An 18102-nucleotide genomic window follows, 5' to 3' on the forward strand; every position below is an offset into this window, starting at 1 on the left:
GGCTTCTGATACCCCTTTCATGCAAGAGTGGGAGAGTGTCTCCAAAATTTTTTAATCAATCATTTCATGAAAATACCCATTAGCATCCCCCTACACATCACAGAGAATTCAACCATTGAGAAATAAAGAACGGGGGGAAGAAAGAAGTATTGGACAAAGCATTTTACAGTTTTTCCAGAAGTGGAGCAGCAGGTAACTACCGTGTGTTATAGAGTCACTTCTTCAAGTCTCTTTGAGTTTCTGAAAGTCATATTAGGGTGGGATAAACACAGCATTCTTTACAAAGGCTGTTTTCAGGCTTTTTAAAAAACGTATATCCTGGTAGAAAATAGGGAAGGATTGTTAAAGCCCACTCATCTGCCTACCACGACCTAGTCCCCTCAAAATGTGGTTCTCAAAATGTGGACCCAATACCAGACTTACTACATCAGAATCTCTAGAATTAAGGTCCAGGACTAGCATATTCAACAAACTTGTAGTAGCTTGGGAGATCTCTGCCTTCGTACTTTGTGGAACATAGTTTGAAAATCACTGTGCTATGGTTAGATTAATAGCATAACACAGAGAGAAAATCAGATCTCTATGGGGAATACTAGGTGGAAACAGAAGCACAAAAGTCTCCAGGTATAGTAAACAATTAAAGGGCAGCCACCACAGGCGGTCCTGGGATCCAGAGCATGAGTGTCAGTCTTTAGGATGCCAAAGACTAAGCCCAGGCCAGGGTGATTTCTATTGTGTCTGCTTCACTGAGTTATAAGGCGGATGGTAATACAGTATAGGAAAAGGTAGGGGAAATTTCCTTTTTTATGAAATAAACTTTCTTAAAAAGAGTAATTTATTGAAACATTTTATATCTTACTTACACATCTTACTATGGAAATATGACATTTAAAGAGAAATCTATTAGTCAACAAATGCTAATTAATGAAAGATGCACTTTCTAAAGTTGACACCAATAGTTTAATTGATCAGCATCATCAGCTAGCATCAATCACTGAGGGTACTTGGGTAGCATTCCAATCAGAGAACAGAAGGAAAGGTTTTGGAGGAAGTGTGCTGCACAAAGTCAAATATATGTACAGTAAACAAATACCTATGCTGTCAAAAAGCAAAACAAAACAGTGTACCTATAGAGCCCTAAGTCAAACCACGGGAAGCAGGCAATGTTAATGTTAACACTGCTTTTACATGAACTGTTTATGCTTTTAACGTTTTCCAGCTTCTCATATTGCTTTTCCTATAGGTAGGGATTTCACAATTTTGTGTGTAAAAGCATAGCAATATTGACTATACTTTCAGTATCCTAAAAAGAAGCCAGAATGTCCAAGAAGGAACAAATTTTAAAATATTTATTTCCAAAGAATATATAGTGGCATAGGGGAAAGTTCTTTATACAATGTTAATTTTTTTTTAAAAAGCAGAGATACAGAACTATATTTCAGTATAATGATGAGTTTGATCCAATTTTGCAAACATATGTGTATATATTTTTTATTTTTATTTATTTTTTATTTTTTTATTTTTTGAAATTTATATCCAAGTTAGTTAGCATATAGTGCAATGGTAATTTCAGGAGTAGAATCCAATGATTCATTCTCTACATATAACACCCTGTGTTCATCCCAACAAGTGCCATTCTCAATGCCCCTTGTCCATTTAGCCCATCCCCCCAACCCAAAACCCCTCCAGCAACCCTCAGTTGTTCCCTCTCTCTCTAAAAAACCAGTCCCTTATGTTTTGCCCCTTCCCTGTTTTTATATTATTTTTGCTTCCCTTCCCTTATGTTCATCTATTCTGTATCTTAAATTCCACATATGAGTGAAGTCATATGATACGTGTCTTTCTCTGACTAACTGAAAAAAAGACTGAAGTGAAATAAATGTATTGGCACATTTATTTCAACTTTGGTGTTAAGGGTATACTATTTTCTACTTTATATTTTTTTGTTTCAAAATTGTTTATAATAAATGTCTATTCATTCTATTAGAAAAAAAGGTTGTCTTTTTCTAAGTGACCAAGCTTCCATTCTCTTGAAATAATTCTACAATCTTGTCTACTTATTCATGTCCTTTTTAGCAATAAAACCATTCCCAACCACCACATATCCTTAAAGCACAAAGACATTGACCCCAAATTTGAATATAAATCATTGAAGCTCTAAAATTCTAGATCTCTCCATATTCCATGTATTGGCACATTTATTTCATCCATAAAGAAGATATGGGGGGCACCTGGGTGGCTCAGTCAGTTAAGCTTCCAACTTCGGCTCAGGTCATGATCTCACAGTTCATGAGTTTGGGCCCCACATGCGGCTCTGTGCTGACAAATCAGAGCCTGGAGCCTACTTCAGATTCTGTGTCTCCCTCTCTCTCTGTTCCGCCCCAGTTCATACTGTGTCTGTCTGTCTGTCTCTCTCTCTCTCTCAAAAATCAATAAAAACATTAAAACAAAAAAGAAGATATAGGATAATAAGTAATTTTACCAGATCCTGGTTTGTCTGCCATTTTACCATTCACATTCTGCTGTACTTACATTAGGCTTTATAAAGGATATGTCAAATACTAACAACTGAGACTTCACCTGTTGGAGAGGCATGGCTTGAGGATATAAATCATATATACCTCCTGTTCCTAATATAAGGAGGAAGATTGGCATATGTCATTGGAGACAACATAACAGACAGCTGCTTCTGTGATGCCACCTTTTGCATTAGTCAAAATATTGCTTAGGAAATACTTGTCAGGATAAGACAAGGTTATATATACCATTACCCACAGGACTGAAGACAGTCACCAAACATATGTGTACAAGACAAAAAAAATTTGCTACATAAAATCTTCATTCTTGAGTTACTCCAGTGGCATATATAGCAAAGAGAGGGTTTGAGATTCAGGAGGGAAAATAGAAAGGGAATTCAAGCTCCAGAGTTGCTCTATAAGAGAGATTAGTGGGTATGAGTCTCATTGGTACAAGGAGAGGCACATTATGAAACTATAGTTGAACAATCATGGGTCCCAATTATCCCACTTATTACCTTTGTAACCACTGATGAATCACACAACATCTTTGCTCCTCATTTTCCTCATTTGTGAAAGAAGAATTAAGATATTCAAATGGATAAGATGATTAAGAGAATCACAGGAAGAAATATATGCAAATTATTTGGGTCGTAAGTGTTTGGGTTCCCTACACTTACTAAATGTCCATCAACTGACGAATGGATAAAGAAGTTGTGGTTTATATACACAATGGAATACTACTTGGCAATGAGAAAGAATGAAATATGGTCTTTTGTAGCAACATGGATGGAACTGGAGTGTTATGCTAAATGAAATAAGTCATACAGAGAAAGACAGATACCATGTTTTCACTCTCATGTGGATCCTGAGAAACTTAACAGAAGACTATGGGGGAGGGGAAGGTAAAAAAAAAAAAAAAAAGTTAGAGAGGGAGAGAGCCAAACCATAAGAGACTCTTAAAAACTGAGAATAAACTGAGGGTTGATGGGGGGTGGGAGGTAGGGAAGGGCGGGTGATGGGCATTGAGGAGGGCACCTGTTGGGATGAGCACTGGGTGGTGTATGGAAACCAATGTGACAATAAATTTAATATTAAAAATAAATAAATAAATGAAAAAAATTTGAAAAATAAAAAATATTCAAATGGATAGATGATTAAGAGAATCACATGAAGAAATATATGCAAACTATTTGGGTCATAAGTGTTTGGGTTCCCTAGCAAGTTCCCATTCATCTGTGGTCATCTGTGAGGAAAAAATTTAGGCATTTGGCTGGTGTCAGGGATTGGGTTCCATGAGATAAAGGTCAGAGGTTGCTACCCAAGGCCGCACAGTAGCCTCACAGCAAAAAGAGCAAAAGTCAAGCCTGAATCTTTTAACACTATTTTTTTCCCAACTATGGGTCACAACCTCTTAGTGGGATGCACATCAATTTACTGTGCTGTGATTAGCAGTTTTTTAAGTGAAATGGAATGGACTACATTCGAGTTCATCTAATGTGATAAGGGTTAGTTTCATGAAACTCTTGGTTTGGTTTCATATATATGTATATGTTAATGTATGTATGTTGGATTGTGATGTGAAAATATATATTACTGAGGGTCAAGGTCAAACAATTTTGAAAAACACTTCTTTAGAAAAGCCAAGTTTCAAAATCTCAGCCCAAAGGTTCACATCACAGTGATTCAGCGTTTGAAGGAATCAGGAAGGGAACTGATTAGGAACAGTATGAGGGCAGAATCTCTAGTGACTGCTGGAACAGGTTTGGGGTATCCATACTCCCTATATCTATGAATAGTATGTAGTGGGCCAGGCTGACTTATCACAGGCATAGAAGACCCTAAATACTAGAAAGATCTGGTTCCCAGTATGCTAGGGGTTAGCAGTTTCCTTCATATTCTCCAGGGAAATCACTGATCCTCTCTACTAGGGTACCTTGGGTTTTGTTCACCTGCTCTGTGGAACTCCTCATCTGGGACTTGTTTTCTTACCTCCTTTCTGCCATACACACCTTTTGGGACTGAGCCGTGTTCTCATTCTTCCCCATCTCACCTCACTCAGAGTTCTGTGGACTCGACAGCACCTTGTTCTATTCCATGACCAGTCCCCACACTGCCCCTCCCCATTACATCCCATCATTGGGCCCAAAATGGAATTGATTTCCCACAACTCAACTCAGAATCAGAACAGATGAAATCTCTCTCCAACATGAAAACCTTTCAATATTTACCACATCTTTAAATTTGATTAGCTTATCCTGTGTGTCTTCACCTAATCACCAGAACAGACCATAGAGATGGAGCATGACCAGAAACCTCCTACCTGGAGCACCAGTCACAGATTACTGCTCCAACAGCAAACAGAAGTCTCTTTGTTTATAGTACCTCCCAGCTTATCTCTGCCCACAAGGATCTCATGCACAATTGTCAAGGGTCCCACTGAGGTTCTGATAGCCAATATCTACCAGTGTCCTATAGAAAATTATCTTGATGCCATTTCAGGCTACCAAAAATGCCAAAAATACTATGAGGAAGTCGTGGAATGGTTTGTTAAAAATCCATTTATAACACACAGAGAGAAAGAAAAGTGATCAGGGTAATTTAACACATTTAGATAGGGTACAGATAGGGTAGAAGAGCCTCACTGCTTGAATTCTGGGTTAGCAATGTTCATTTGTCTTCTCTCTCTCTCTCCCTCCCTCTGTTAATAGAAAGGACTGCCCACATCCACATCCCCAGCCCAGCCTAGAAGAGAAGAGATGAAGGGGAAAAGCTTCCCTCACAACTATGCTGGAGAGAGGAGGAGAAAGCCAACAATTAAGTAATCTCAACAGTCTGGAATTACTTTTATATTGCATGTTGTGTACATATCCTCCATTAATTTTCACAATCTGGAATTTCCTTATTTCCATCTGGTATTATTTATCTTATTTTATTCTAGATTCCTTCAGAATTCAGACACACTAAGGCGTTGAGAAACAACGTTCCTCAAGCTTAGTGGCCAGCTTTCATTCATTGTGTGAAAATTAACATACCAGAATCCCCGTTCCTCCCAGAATCACACCATTCCCATAATCTCAGTGGCCTTGGGCTTTTCCTTCTGGGCTTCCCTGCTAATGGGCCTGTTGGGCTGCCTAGGACTAGGCTTCTGGGTCTTCTGGCACCTTAGTGCCATTTACAGTGTTCTATCCCCACTCCTGCTGTCTTAAGATATGCCTTTGCTTCTTCCAGGACAGCCACTTGCTACTGCCAGCAATTTACCAGTAACTAGCAGCAATTAGCAGCAGCCTGAGTTAACATACTTTAGAAGCAACTCAGCAAACTCAGATGGAGAAATCTCAGAATTTTGGAGAAGGGCTGACCTTTCCCCATCCTCCAGCTGCAGAGAGAAGCCTTATACCTATCTCCTCAGAATTCTAAAGAGACTGCTAATGTACACTAGATCTTGTAAACTCACAAGGAGCCATTCATTTTTTGGGTCTGCAACGTATCTTTCCGGAGCCCCCTCCATGAAACATGGGTTTAGGCCATGCCAGATGGCAAGTGACTAGCTTCATGCTATCCTCAGTGATGAAGGTTCAGAAGTCATTCACCTTGAGCTTCTTCCACCAACAAATGGCACCAAAGGACTTCACAGGGGCAATGTTCAGAGGTGGCTCATGGAAAAAGAATCGTAATACCCTCATTATTCCATCCAAGACACAGATGGGCTGTGCCTACCATCCAGTGCCCAGAAATCAAACTCTGCTAAAAAACAAGACATGGGCATTAGTGTGAAACTGCTCATCATCTCCTGGAGAAAACCAATCAGCAATCTATCTACGTATTATTAAAAACAAACAATTATTGAGCCTCTCCTATATTCCAGACACAGTGCAGACACTGGTATTCAGACCAAAGAGTTCACAGGTTGGAAGGAGAGAGAATGAGAGATCTAAGTAGACAGTTACTACAGGAAGCACTGGGTTCTGGAGAAGCTTATACGAGGACATCAGGAAAGGCTTCCTGAGAAGCTGATGCTCAAACCGAGCCTTAAAGAACAAACAGGAGTCAGCAGGGCAGAGACAGCAGAGGGCACATCATGTGCAGATGGTCTGAGATAATGAGAAAACCTGGGACATTTGGGGAGCTGTACTTTTAGTTCAGCCAGTAGGTCAGGGAATGAGATAGGCATGATGTGGCAAGAGGTGAGACTGCAGAAGAAGAGTCAATGGAGACAAAAGTCTAGAGGTTCTTGGTGAATTCCAAGGTTCTCCCAATCACAATCTCTATTTTCTTAAAAAAAGAGTCATGAAAGAATGGAATTCTAGGCATAGAAGAGAACTGGGATATCAACTAAGGTCACCTATTTTATACACAAGTAAGCTAAGGCCCACAGTGGTCAAATCAGGATAAGAGGCAGCACGCTGAGATGATGGGATGATAGCAGTTCACATATGTATAACATCTTACAGTCCACCAAGCTCTTTTACTTATCACATATCAAAGATGGAGGGAAATGTGCACAAGTTAAAAGACCTAAGTTGTCAGCATGCCTCAATCACTGCCTGGGACAAGTGATCCTCAGTAAGTCCTTTTATGGCTCTGGATCTCATTTTCACATCTACTGGATGAAGAGGCTGGATCAGCAATGCTTTTTCCAGTTCTAACACCCCACGTTTCTAAAAGCTGGTACCACCACATCTTTACTGCCATATTAGAAAAAAATAACTTCTCCTACAAAGGCCTAGAGTTATAATTTTCTGAAGGTTTCAAGATGGATCTAACCCGTATTTCTAATAATAATCCATTTCCTGCTTAAATCAACTGGTCACAAATAATCTCACATCACCCTTACTAAAAATATCTCCAACTAAACCAAGAAACAAGTTGCCTCCATAAACTCTGGAAATCCATCTGAAACCAAAAGAGCCATTATTGCACTCCACACTGAAAGTGTTTCCTTGCAAACAAAGTGCCCAAAATTATAGCTTTCTTTCTTTTTTAGTTTAAATTTAGGCACTGAAAACCCACAGGGACATTCTATAATAAAGAAATGAATATATCGCACCTTCTGCCTTTCTCATCATCTATTATTAAAGACATTTGCAGGAGAGCAGGCTCACATTGCTTACGAATCCATCCAGGCCTGCTGCTAATTCTCATTATGAGGTAAGGAGCACAATCTGAGAGGTCCTTCGTCTTTTGGAGAGTGGAACAATGTAGCTGTCAACGCAAAGATTGAAGACGCAGGTGGGCTCGACTCAGCTGGAGCAAAAGGATGCAACAGTGACCATGTTTCATGCAACGACCTGAAAATCAAGAGAAGAGAAAAAAACCACAAATGTAATTTGCTAAGTTTCTCGGCAATGGTTTTAAAATTAAGAGTTCTGTGCTTCAAGGCACTGTGCTCTAGTGTGGGATCAAACATGGAAAAGCTCAGCCTGTCCTCAAGGAGTTTACAAGGAACAGGAGATGAAAAATGAAAAGTAGAAGGCAGCAAGAGATGGTATCATGAGATCAGAAGGTGAGTTCAGAGAGGAGAGAAATCATATCCTGGCCGATCAGTGAGGCTGCAACCATCTGGGGCAGGGCAGGGCTGTGGCAGGAGGTAAGTGCCACATCTGCCCTCCAGGCCGTCTGAGCCACCACCCCCCCCCCTCCTCTCACCCTGCACTCGAACTTCACTTCACAATTTCCTCCATGGCATCATCTGGATTTCCTTCTTTCCTTCCTCTCCTTCTTTCACCTGTTCATTCTGTATCTCCTCCGCTAGAATGCAAGTTCCATGAAAGCAGAACTTTGCCTCGTTGTCTTCAGTGCCTAAAATAGTGACTGGCATGTAACAGGTACTCAATAAATGGTGGGAAGGTAAGGCAGGCATCCAGGAAATAAGGGGGGGAAAGGTAAGATACAATCCACAGAAATGAATCCAGGTCCCTCCTCATCTTTACCTCACATCGTATTCACATTTTAAAGTTTGATGAAAATTACTTCCACTGAGAGATCTGCCCCTACTGCCTTTAGCGTACCCAAGTCTTAACTTGGCCCTAAATTCTTTTACAGTCCTGTGTCTGGCCATTCCCCACCACACATCCCACCAAACTGCACAATTGTTTGTACACGCCATGTCTTCGCCCCTGCTGTTCCCTTCACCTAGAATAGCATCCTTCTTGTACCTTTCTCTGCCAGATAAACTCCTACTCTTTCTTCAAAACACAATGTAGCAAGTTAGCAATATCTAACAAAATGTTAAATATGCACTCCTTTTGATCCATCTACCCACTTCAGTAAATGTATGCTTGAGGTTTTCCTGCACAGGGCAAACGTTAGCTCTTCTAGAAAGTTCTTTCTGTACTCTGAGGCCAGGCCACAGGCTCGCCCATGTTTCAATAGCACAAAGAATACCCCTTTCATATATCGTTTATCCCACAAACATGTAACTATTTGTTTACAAGGTGTTCTCCTCATAGCAAACCTGAGCAGCTCATGAAATTTACATTCATATGGGTAGACAGACAAAAATGTAAGAAAGCAAATAAATACATAAATAGTACTTTCAGATAAAAGCTGAAAAAGGTGGATAATGCGATCTCCAAATAAGGAATAAGAATCTCCCTTTTTACTTATTGTGCACTTATTGTGTATTGTTGACACATGTTTAAATCTAAATTCTCTTCTAAATGTCTGTACTATGCACTTTGATATTCTATGGTATGTTGCAGTCACACAGGTCCTGTCTGCTCAAGTGTGCTATCAGATTATAGCAGGCAAAAGCCAAATCCTATACGTCTTTTGCCTACCCCATGTCACCTAGCATAGGTAGAACAGCAGGATTTCAGTTACTACCTGGTTGGTCATAGAAATAAACTAAAGCACAGGTGCTAGTGACAAGATCCATGAATAAAGAGATCAAACCCATGAATCCAAAAATGGAAAATGCTCACTGTTAACTTCACTAGAGATCTGTGCCTGGCCCCTGACTAGCTCATTAAAAAACAACAAAAAACACTGAGGCTGTGGATCAGTATAACTCTAATATGTAATCTGAACTCACTGTCTATAAAGTGAATTTGTGACTTATAAGAATCTTTATTTTGAAGGAGTACAGAAACCTACAGGAAGTGAATCATGCATAGTCTCTGATTTCTATACACTCTATTTTCTGTTTTATGGCAGCCTCATAAGGGAATAACTGCTACCATTAGAAGAGGAAGGAAAAGGAAGAGAATCACACACATAATTAGTAAGAATGAACAGGCATGTCACATTGGGAAAAATTATCACAAAACATATATATATGGAGAGGCCCCTGGGTGGCTCAGTTGGTTGAGGGTCTGACTCTTGATATCAGCTCAGGACATATCTCACAGTTTTTGAAATTGAGCCCCATGTCAGGCTCCCACTGACATTCCTGCTGAGAGAATCCCTACTTGGGATTTTCTCTCTCTCTCTCTCTCTCTCTCTCTCTCTCTCCCTCCCTCCCTCCCTCTGCCCCTCTCCCCTGTTCATGCTCTCTCTCAAAATTAATAAATAAACTTAAAAGGACATATATATGGAATATTATTGCACATGTGCAAGATGGGAAAATTTTTTTAAAATCTGACATTAAGAAATGTTTTCAAGAATGTGGCCCATTGGAAAAAATAAAAGAATGTGGCTCACTGGGAACTCTCATCCATTGCTGGTAGAAGTGCAAATATATCCAGCTACAGTTGATTCTCATTATCGGGAGTAGTTATGTTCTATAAAGTTGCCACAAACACTGAATTAGCAAATGGTGAGCCCACTGCTCCTGGGGGAAGGAAAGGAATAGTTTCCTGCAAGTCTCTGGTCACAATGTTTTTGTCAACCAATCAATACATAAACTTGTTTTATGTGTGTTTCTGTTCAAAGACACCTTATTTAATATATATTGTTGATTCACCAACATTGAATTCATGGCTAATAGCACTATAACTAATGCCTAAAGGAAACATCTAAAACACATATTTTCTCTGTAAGGCATATTATAGCTTTCTTGTGCTTAGGAATACTAGACAGTACTTCAGCACTGCATACACTTGGGGGCCATTTTAAATGGTGAAATCAATGAAAAGCACAAAAATATGAAAAACTTAGCACTAACAGACATATAAAGGACACTTGTTTATAGTAAGAGGGCTGAAGCAAGAAGGCAGTGTCACCTTATTTAGCCTCAGCTGGGAGTGTGCACACTGGCAACTCAAAATATTTTACCACTCTGCACCTGTCTGTAATTCACCATGAAAACAGTATGAGTATAGACTTTGGAGTTACAGATGAATTCTATCAAGTAGGAGAAATCATAAATGCAGACTCTGCAAATAAGATAAACTGTACTTTGGAAAAGAGTATTTATAATAATTATTATAAACCAATTTAATTATGAGCATGCACTGTAACCCAGCAATTTCCTCCTAGATGTAAACATTATAGAAATCGTGTAAAGGCACCTGGGTGGCTCAGTCAGTTGGGCATCTGAGTTTGATTCAGGTCATGATCTCATAGTTCATGGGTTCGAGCCCCGCATTGGGCTCTGTCTGTGCTGACAGCTCAGAAGCTGGAGGCTGCTTTGGATTCTGTGTCTCCCTCTCTCTCTGTCCCTCCCCTGCTCGCTCTCTCTCTCCTCTTAAAGATAAATAAACATTAAATTTTTTTAATAAATTAAAAATAAAAAGTAAAAGAAATCCTTGTAAATGTTCAGCAGAAGATAAATACAGATTTATTTGTAATACATCATTCATAATAGACACAAACTGAAAGCAACCTAAATACCCATCCTTAGTAGAATGGGTAAATATATTGTAGAACAGTTACATAACTGCAATACCATACAGCAATTTTTTTTAAACTACAATTGCATGCAACAATACAAATGACTGTCACTAGTGCAGAATGAAAGATAACATGCAAATGTAGTGTAGAATGAAAGAATACTCACTGCATGATCCCATTTTATAAAACATAGAGTTTTTAATACTTCATTTTTTGTTGAAGAATACAAACAGGTGTGATCCTATAAAGAAAAGCCAAATGGGGCACCTGGGTGGCTTCAGTCGGTTAAGTGTCCACCTCTTCATTCGGCTCAGCTCATGATCTCATGGTTAGTGAGAAGGAGCCCCACACTGAGCTTTTCGCTGAGAGCATGGAGCCTCCTCGGGTTTCTTTCTCTCTCCCTCTCCCCATGTGTGTTCGCTTGCATGTGTGCACTCTCTTTCTCTCTCTCTCAAAATAAATTTAAAAAAAAACATTTTTGGGGGTGCCTGTGTGGTTCAGTCAGTTAAGTGTCTGACTTCAGCTCAGGTCATGATCTCACAGTTCTGAGTTGGAGCCTGGTGTCAGGCTCTGTGCTGACAGCTTGGAGCCTGGAGCCTGTGTCAGATTCTGTGCCTCTCTCTCTGCCCCTACCCCACTTACACGCACGCACAGCGCTGTCTCTCAAAAATAAATAAACATTAAAAAAAATTCTCTCAAAAATAAATAAACATTAAAAAAAGTTTTTTTTTAATTTTTTTAATGTTTATTTTTGAGAGAGAGAGAGAAAGAAAGTGAGGGGCAGGGAGGGGTAGAGAGAGACACACACACAGAATCCGAAGCAGGCTCCAGGCTCTGAGTTGTCGGTACAGAGCCTGACATGGGGCTTGAACTCATGAGCCACAAGATCATGATCTGAGCCAAAGGCAGATGCCTAACCAGGGTGTTATGGCACCCCATAACATTAAAAAAATCTTTTAAACACATTTTTAAAAAGGCTTAACTGGGGTGTTATGGCACCCCATAACATTAAAAAAATCTTTTAAACACACTTTTAAAAAGGCAAAACTATTACAATTATTTGAACTATGCACATAGGTTTATATACATTGTTCTGCATATATGGTATACTTTATAATAAAAAGAAAATTTTAATGTTTTTTAGAAGGGTCAGAATGCTCCCCAAGTAAGATTTCTATATGAAATGGGCAAAGGAAGGCAAGCAAGACCTATCTGCAAAGAGGCTTTTTAGCTTTTCCCAATGATTACCACTTTAATAAGAGCATACATCAATTCATTTGCTTTTTCTTAATATTATATTTGAGTTGGAGGGCTTTGTTTATCTCACAATTAAATAAGCAAAAGCTGTAATGAATACAATGTATTTACACCCATCCATGAAATGGAAGTAACCAAATGAGATTATATTCGTCAATCCAATAACTAAAACTGAGTTTTTTGGTTTAAACTAGCAGATGGGAATCATGAAGTTAGACAAAGCCATAAGTTAATGCATAAAATCGTATCTGGTAGAAGTACCTAGAACCTTCTACATAGAAGTGTACTCGTGAGATCTCTAAGCACCTTGGAGAACAAATGCAAAAAGTTGAATTGTCTACGCAACATCAAAGCCACAAAGTGTAAAACAAAATAATCGTCACAGTAACCAACTTTTCTATAGAATGTATAACTTCTTTTTTGATCATGACATTCAGCGGATTCACCTTTCATCTATTAATCCAGAGTCCATCACTTGCCCTACACAGATGAGTGACCTTGAATTAATCATGTAACTTCTCAGGTGTCTAGTTTTCTCATCTTCAGTACATAGGGTGTGGGCCAGCAATCTCTAAATTGCTTTCCAGTACTAACACTGAAACTTGGAATGAAATGTTTTTATTTTGGGTTTTTTTTTTTAATGTTTATTTTTTAGAGAGAGATAGAGCATGAGCAGGGGACTGGCAGAGATACAGGGAGACACAGAGTCAGAAGCAGGCTCCAGGCTCTGAGCTGTCAGCACAGAGCCCGACACAAGGGCTTGAACCCAGGAACTAAGAGATCATGAACTGAGCTGAAGTGGGATGCGTAACTGACTGAGCCACCCAGGCGCCCCTCGAGTGAAATGTTTTTAAAGGAGAATCCTTCACCTTAATGCTCAACCTGCGTTGACCTGCATTTAAATGATAAATGACCTGACAACCAAAGAAAATAATATAATCAAAAGGCAATCGAGGGCACCTGGGTGTCAGTGGGTTAAGCTTGTGACTCTTGATTTCAGATCAGGTCTTGATCTCAGGGTTGTCAGTTCAAGCCCTGCACTGGGCTCTGCATTAGGCATGAAGCCTACTTTAAAAAAAAAAAACAACAACAATCAGAATTGCAAAGGAATTATCATAATTTTAATCTCCCTTATGTAAATTGACCTAAAATGCAGGTTGTTATCAATAAATCCCTCAGCATGTAAAACAAGAACTCAGACCTTAGGGAACAAAAAGCAGGACATGATTAAATTGAAAGAAAACCACACATTTGATAGTACAATCACTCCACAAAGTTTCTGAAGGGCCCTTATCCAAGCTGTTTCTCACTGCCCCTTGTGACCTTCATAAAGTAATTCATTAGGCTTTGAGAAGTGCAGGTTGACATTTGTAATATGTGTTTCAGGTTATAATATGTTGCTAAATGTGAAAAAATAAAAGCAATGATCTTTAATTCAAATAGATCCATAAGCATATCCAATTGCCTGTTTTGCCTGCTATAACAGCTACAAGATTACGAGATTTTCACCTTGTACATAAAGCATTAGTAGGTGAGGGGAGCCTGGGTGGCTCAGGTCATGATTCACAGTTTGTGAGACTGAGCCCTGCGTAGGGCTCTGTGCTGGGGGCTCTGTGCTGGGGGCTCTGTGCTGGTGGCTCAGAGTCTGGAGGCTGCTTCGGGTTTAGTGTCTCCCTGTCTCTCTGCCCCTCCCCGCCCCCTGTGTCTCTCAAAAATGAATAAACATTAAACAAAAAAAAAGCATTAGTAAGTGATTAGGTCAGGAGCCTTGAACAGCCAAAATGGTTAACTCAATCACTTCCCTATTAGTACAGGTCTATGGGTCCTGGCCTTCAATTTTGGGTCTGGGTGAAGAGCTTATGCTTTTGAACTGCAATCTCTGTCCTCTGCTGCCAGTGGATCTAGCAAGTATGAAAACTGATTTTTTTAAGGGCTTTTGTGGAGACTGATGTTAAATCTGCTCTGCAGTTTTAATAAACAGTTAAAATTGAAGAGCAAATGATCTTATGAACATTTGGGACTTGTTGAAATCCTCTCTCTCCAAATTTGAAATTCTTCAGCACACTAAGCCCTACTCTGTCCCAGAAGTCAACTATCCTAGAAGAGTCCTGATGGGATTTTTTATTTCATTAAGAGGAAAAAAGATATTCGTAATCTTCCGTTGCAAGAATGATGCTCGCTAACATCTGCTGAGTGCTCACAGCGCTAGGCACTGTTAAATGGTTTACATGCATTATTTCTTTTAAAACTTGTAACAAGTCCAAGTAGCTAATACTGTCATGATCCTCACTTTGTGGATAAGGACATGAAGGACTGAGAGATAAGTAATTTGCCCAGGATCACATAGGAAGTACTGGGTCTAGGAATGGAACCCTGGAATCCAGACACAGTGCTGCAATGCATTTCTTTTCAAAAACATCTCTATACATTGTTGTCACATTCTTCCTTCCAGTACTGTATCATAGTAAACACCGTTTAGGTTACCTTCACAGCCCCGGTAACCCTCTTCTTCTGAGAACTGCCTACACACACACACACACACACACACACACACACACACACACAGGCAGACAGAATCTTGCCAACACGCACCTACTATGTTACTTCACCTTTTTCATCAGAGCTGATTGAATCATGAGTGGACACCTGACCTAGGTTGGGCCAGTCAGAATCTCTCTCTCAAGAATTTAAACTGAAAGCGCTAGTGTGGAAGCATTAGGAGCTGTCAAGTTAATGGCCAAATTCTCTAGTGGTCAAGTTGGTGAGGTTCCCAGAGCTGCCTGGTTTAGCCCCTTTCTGTGTCCTTATTCAGTCTTCCTAGAATTCCATGAAGTTTCTTCTCATGAATCCAGGTTGCACAAGAGTGGTAACTAAGACATAGTCATTTTCAAGCATCTACTATGTGACAGGCACATAGATAGAAACTTAGTGAGTGGAAATAATGAAGCAACAGAAAGAGAAATAAACTGATCCCATTTACAATTGCACCAAGAACCATAAAGTACCTAGGAATAAACCTAACCAAAGATGTAAAAGATCTGTATGCTGAAAACTATAGAAAGCTTATGAAGGAAATTGAAGAAGGAAGATGAAGGAATTGAAGAACACAAAGAAATAGAAAAATATTCCATGCTCATGGATTGGAAGACTAAATATTGTTAAAATGTCAGTACTACCCAAAGCAATCTAAAACATTCAATGCAATCCCAATCAAAATTTCACCAGCATTCTTCTCAAAGCTAGAACAAATTATCTTAAAGGTTGTATGGAACCACAAAAGACCCCAAATAACCAAAGTAATACTGAAGAAGAAAACCAAAGCGGGAGGCATCACAATCCCAGACTTAGCCTCTACTACAAAGCTGTAATAATCAAGATAGTATAGTATTGGCACAAAAATAGACACATAGATCAATGGAATAGAATAGGGAACCTGGGATTGGACCCACAAATGTATGGCCAACTACTCTTTGACAAAGCAGGACAAATGGAAAAAAGACAGTCTCTTTGGCAAATGGTGGAGAACTGGACAGCAACATGCAGAAGAATAAAACTGGACCACTTTCACACACAAAAATAAACTCAAAATAGATGAAAGACCTAAATGTGAGACAGGAAACCATCAAATCCCTAGGAGAGAAAACAACAACAACCTCTTTGACCTCAGCCGCAGCAACTTCTTACTCGACATTTGTCTGAAGGCAGGGGAAATAAAAGCAAAAATGAACTATTGGGACCTCATCAAGATAAAAAGCATTTGCACGGCAAAGGAAACAATCAACAAAACTAAAAGTCAACCGACAGAACAGGAAAAGATATTTGCAAATGACATATCGGATAAAGGGTTAGTATCCAAAATCTATAAAGAACTCACCAAATTCCACACCCAAAAAACAAATAATCCAGTGAAGAAATGGGCAGAAGACATGAATAGACACTCTTCTAAAGAAGACTTCCAGATGGCCAACAGACACATGAAACGATGCTCAACATTACTCATCATCAGGGAAATACAAACCAAAGCCACACTGAGATACCACATCACACCAGTCAGAGTGGCTAAAATGAACAAATCAGGAAACTATAGATGCTGGAGAGGATGTGGAGAAATGGGAACCCTCTTGCACTGTTGGTGGGAAGGCAAACTGGTGCAGCTGCTCTGGAAAACAGTGTGGAAGTTCCTCAAAAAATTAAAAATAGAACTACCCTATGACCCAGCAATAGCACTGCTAGGAATTTATCCAAGGGATACAGGAGTGCTGACACATAGAGGCACATGTACCCCAATGTTTATAGCAGTGCTTTTATGGAAAGAGCCTAAATGTCCATCAACTGATGAATGGATAAAGGACATGTGGTTTATATATACAATGGAATACTACTTGGCAATGAGAAAGAATAAAATCATTCCATTTGCAGCAACATGGATGGAACTGGAGGGTATTATGCTAAGTGAAATAAGTCAGTCAGAGAAAGACAGATACCATATGTTTTCACTCATATGTGGATCCTGAGAAACTCAACAGAAGACCATGGGGGAAGGGAAGGGGGAAAAAAATAGTTACAGAGAGGGAGGGAGCAAACCATAAGAGACTCTTAAATACAGAGAACAAACTGAGGATTAATGGGGGATGGAGGAGAGGGGAAAGTGCGTGATGGGCATTGAGGAGGGCACTTGTTGGGATGAGCACTGGGTGTTGTATATAAGCCAATTTGACAATGAATTATATTAAAAAAAAAGAAAAAAGAAACTTAGTGAGCGAGACATTAAAACTAAGCACACAAATAAATATATAGTTACCAGTTGTAAAAGGTGCCACAGCAAAAAAGTGTGGGTGCTCTTAAAGAGGGAATTACTTTTGTCATATGTAAAGCACTTAGCATAGGGCCTGGTTCCTAACGGGCTCTCAGTGTATGTATATTCTTTGGCCAAATTCTCTCTAAATAATAAATAATAGTTCTGGCACAACATCTTCCTGGTTGAGGCCCATATCCTGCCAAACTGTTCTAATTGAGTACTAATTTACTCCCGGTCTCTGGTTTTGGCTGCCAAATTCTTATTCCCAAAATATCCTTTTATTATGCTGCCTATTTGTAACCCATGCCAAAGAATTTGGACTCTTTCCTGTAAGCCAGCTGTGAGGTCTCAGATGGGAGAAATGCAGGTAAGCAGTTTTCTTGGTTACCTGCCTCCCTCCCTTACTCCAAGGGAAAATAAAGGTGCTGCTACCATGGGGGTGAGAGGGCACATGAAGAATGAATGATAGGTAGGCCACTAAAGCACTCATAATTTCTATCAAATTAAATAAGCAGTCCAGCAATCCAATCTGCCCAGATAAATTTTGGCCAATGAGGGACAGAGGAGGAAAGGAGACAGTAGCTCTGAGGTAAACCCTTCATTCTTCAGCACTGGAAAGAGTGCTTTGATCACTCGGAGGAAACGTCTCTGGAGATGGTCAGTTCAATAAAAAAGTTCAACCATCTGTTCCATCTTCCTTGCCAGAGCTCCAGTGGATATCTGGGTGTTGGAGACATTGTCTTTGTGGAGCAGGGG

General features: G+C 39.7%; 1 protein-coding gene across 5 annotated transcripts in view; it reads right to left on the reverse strand.

Annotated features, from left to right (window-relative positions):
* Nucleotides 1–18102, reverse strand: part of CRH (corticotropin releasing hormone) — a 317204-nt gene that overhangs the window by 120029 nt on the left and 179073 nt on the right. For 3 of the 5 annotated variants that reach the window (XM_042923202.1, XM_042923204.1, XM_042923207.1), the window contains one exon: nt 7567–7807. The gene's annotated coding sequence lies outside the window, so the exon portion shown is untranslated. Of the gene's footprint in view, nt 1–7566; nt 7808–8165; nt 8238–18102 lie in introns of those variants that run through there. The other 2 variants (XM_042923206.1, XM_042923203.1) reach the window with 2 other exon arrangements.

This window comes from Panthera leo, chromosome F2, assembly GCF_018350215.1.
Source record: "Panthera leo isolate Ple1 chromosome F2, P.leo_Ple1_pat1.1, whole genome shotgun sequence".
In the NCBI taxonomy this organism is placed as follows: domain Eukaryota; kingdom Metazoa; phylum Chordata; class Mammalia; order Carnivora; family Felidae; genus Panthera; species Panthera leo.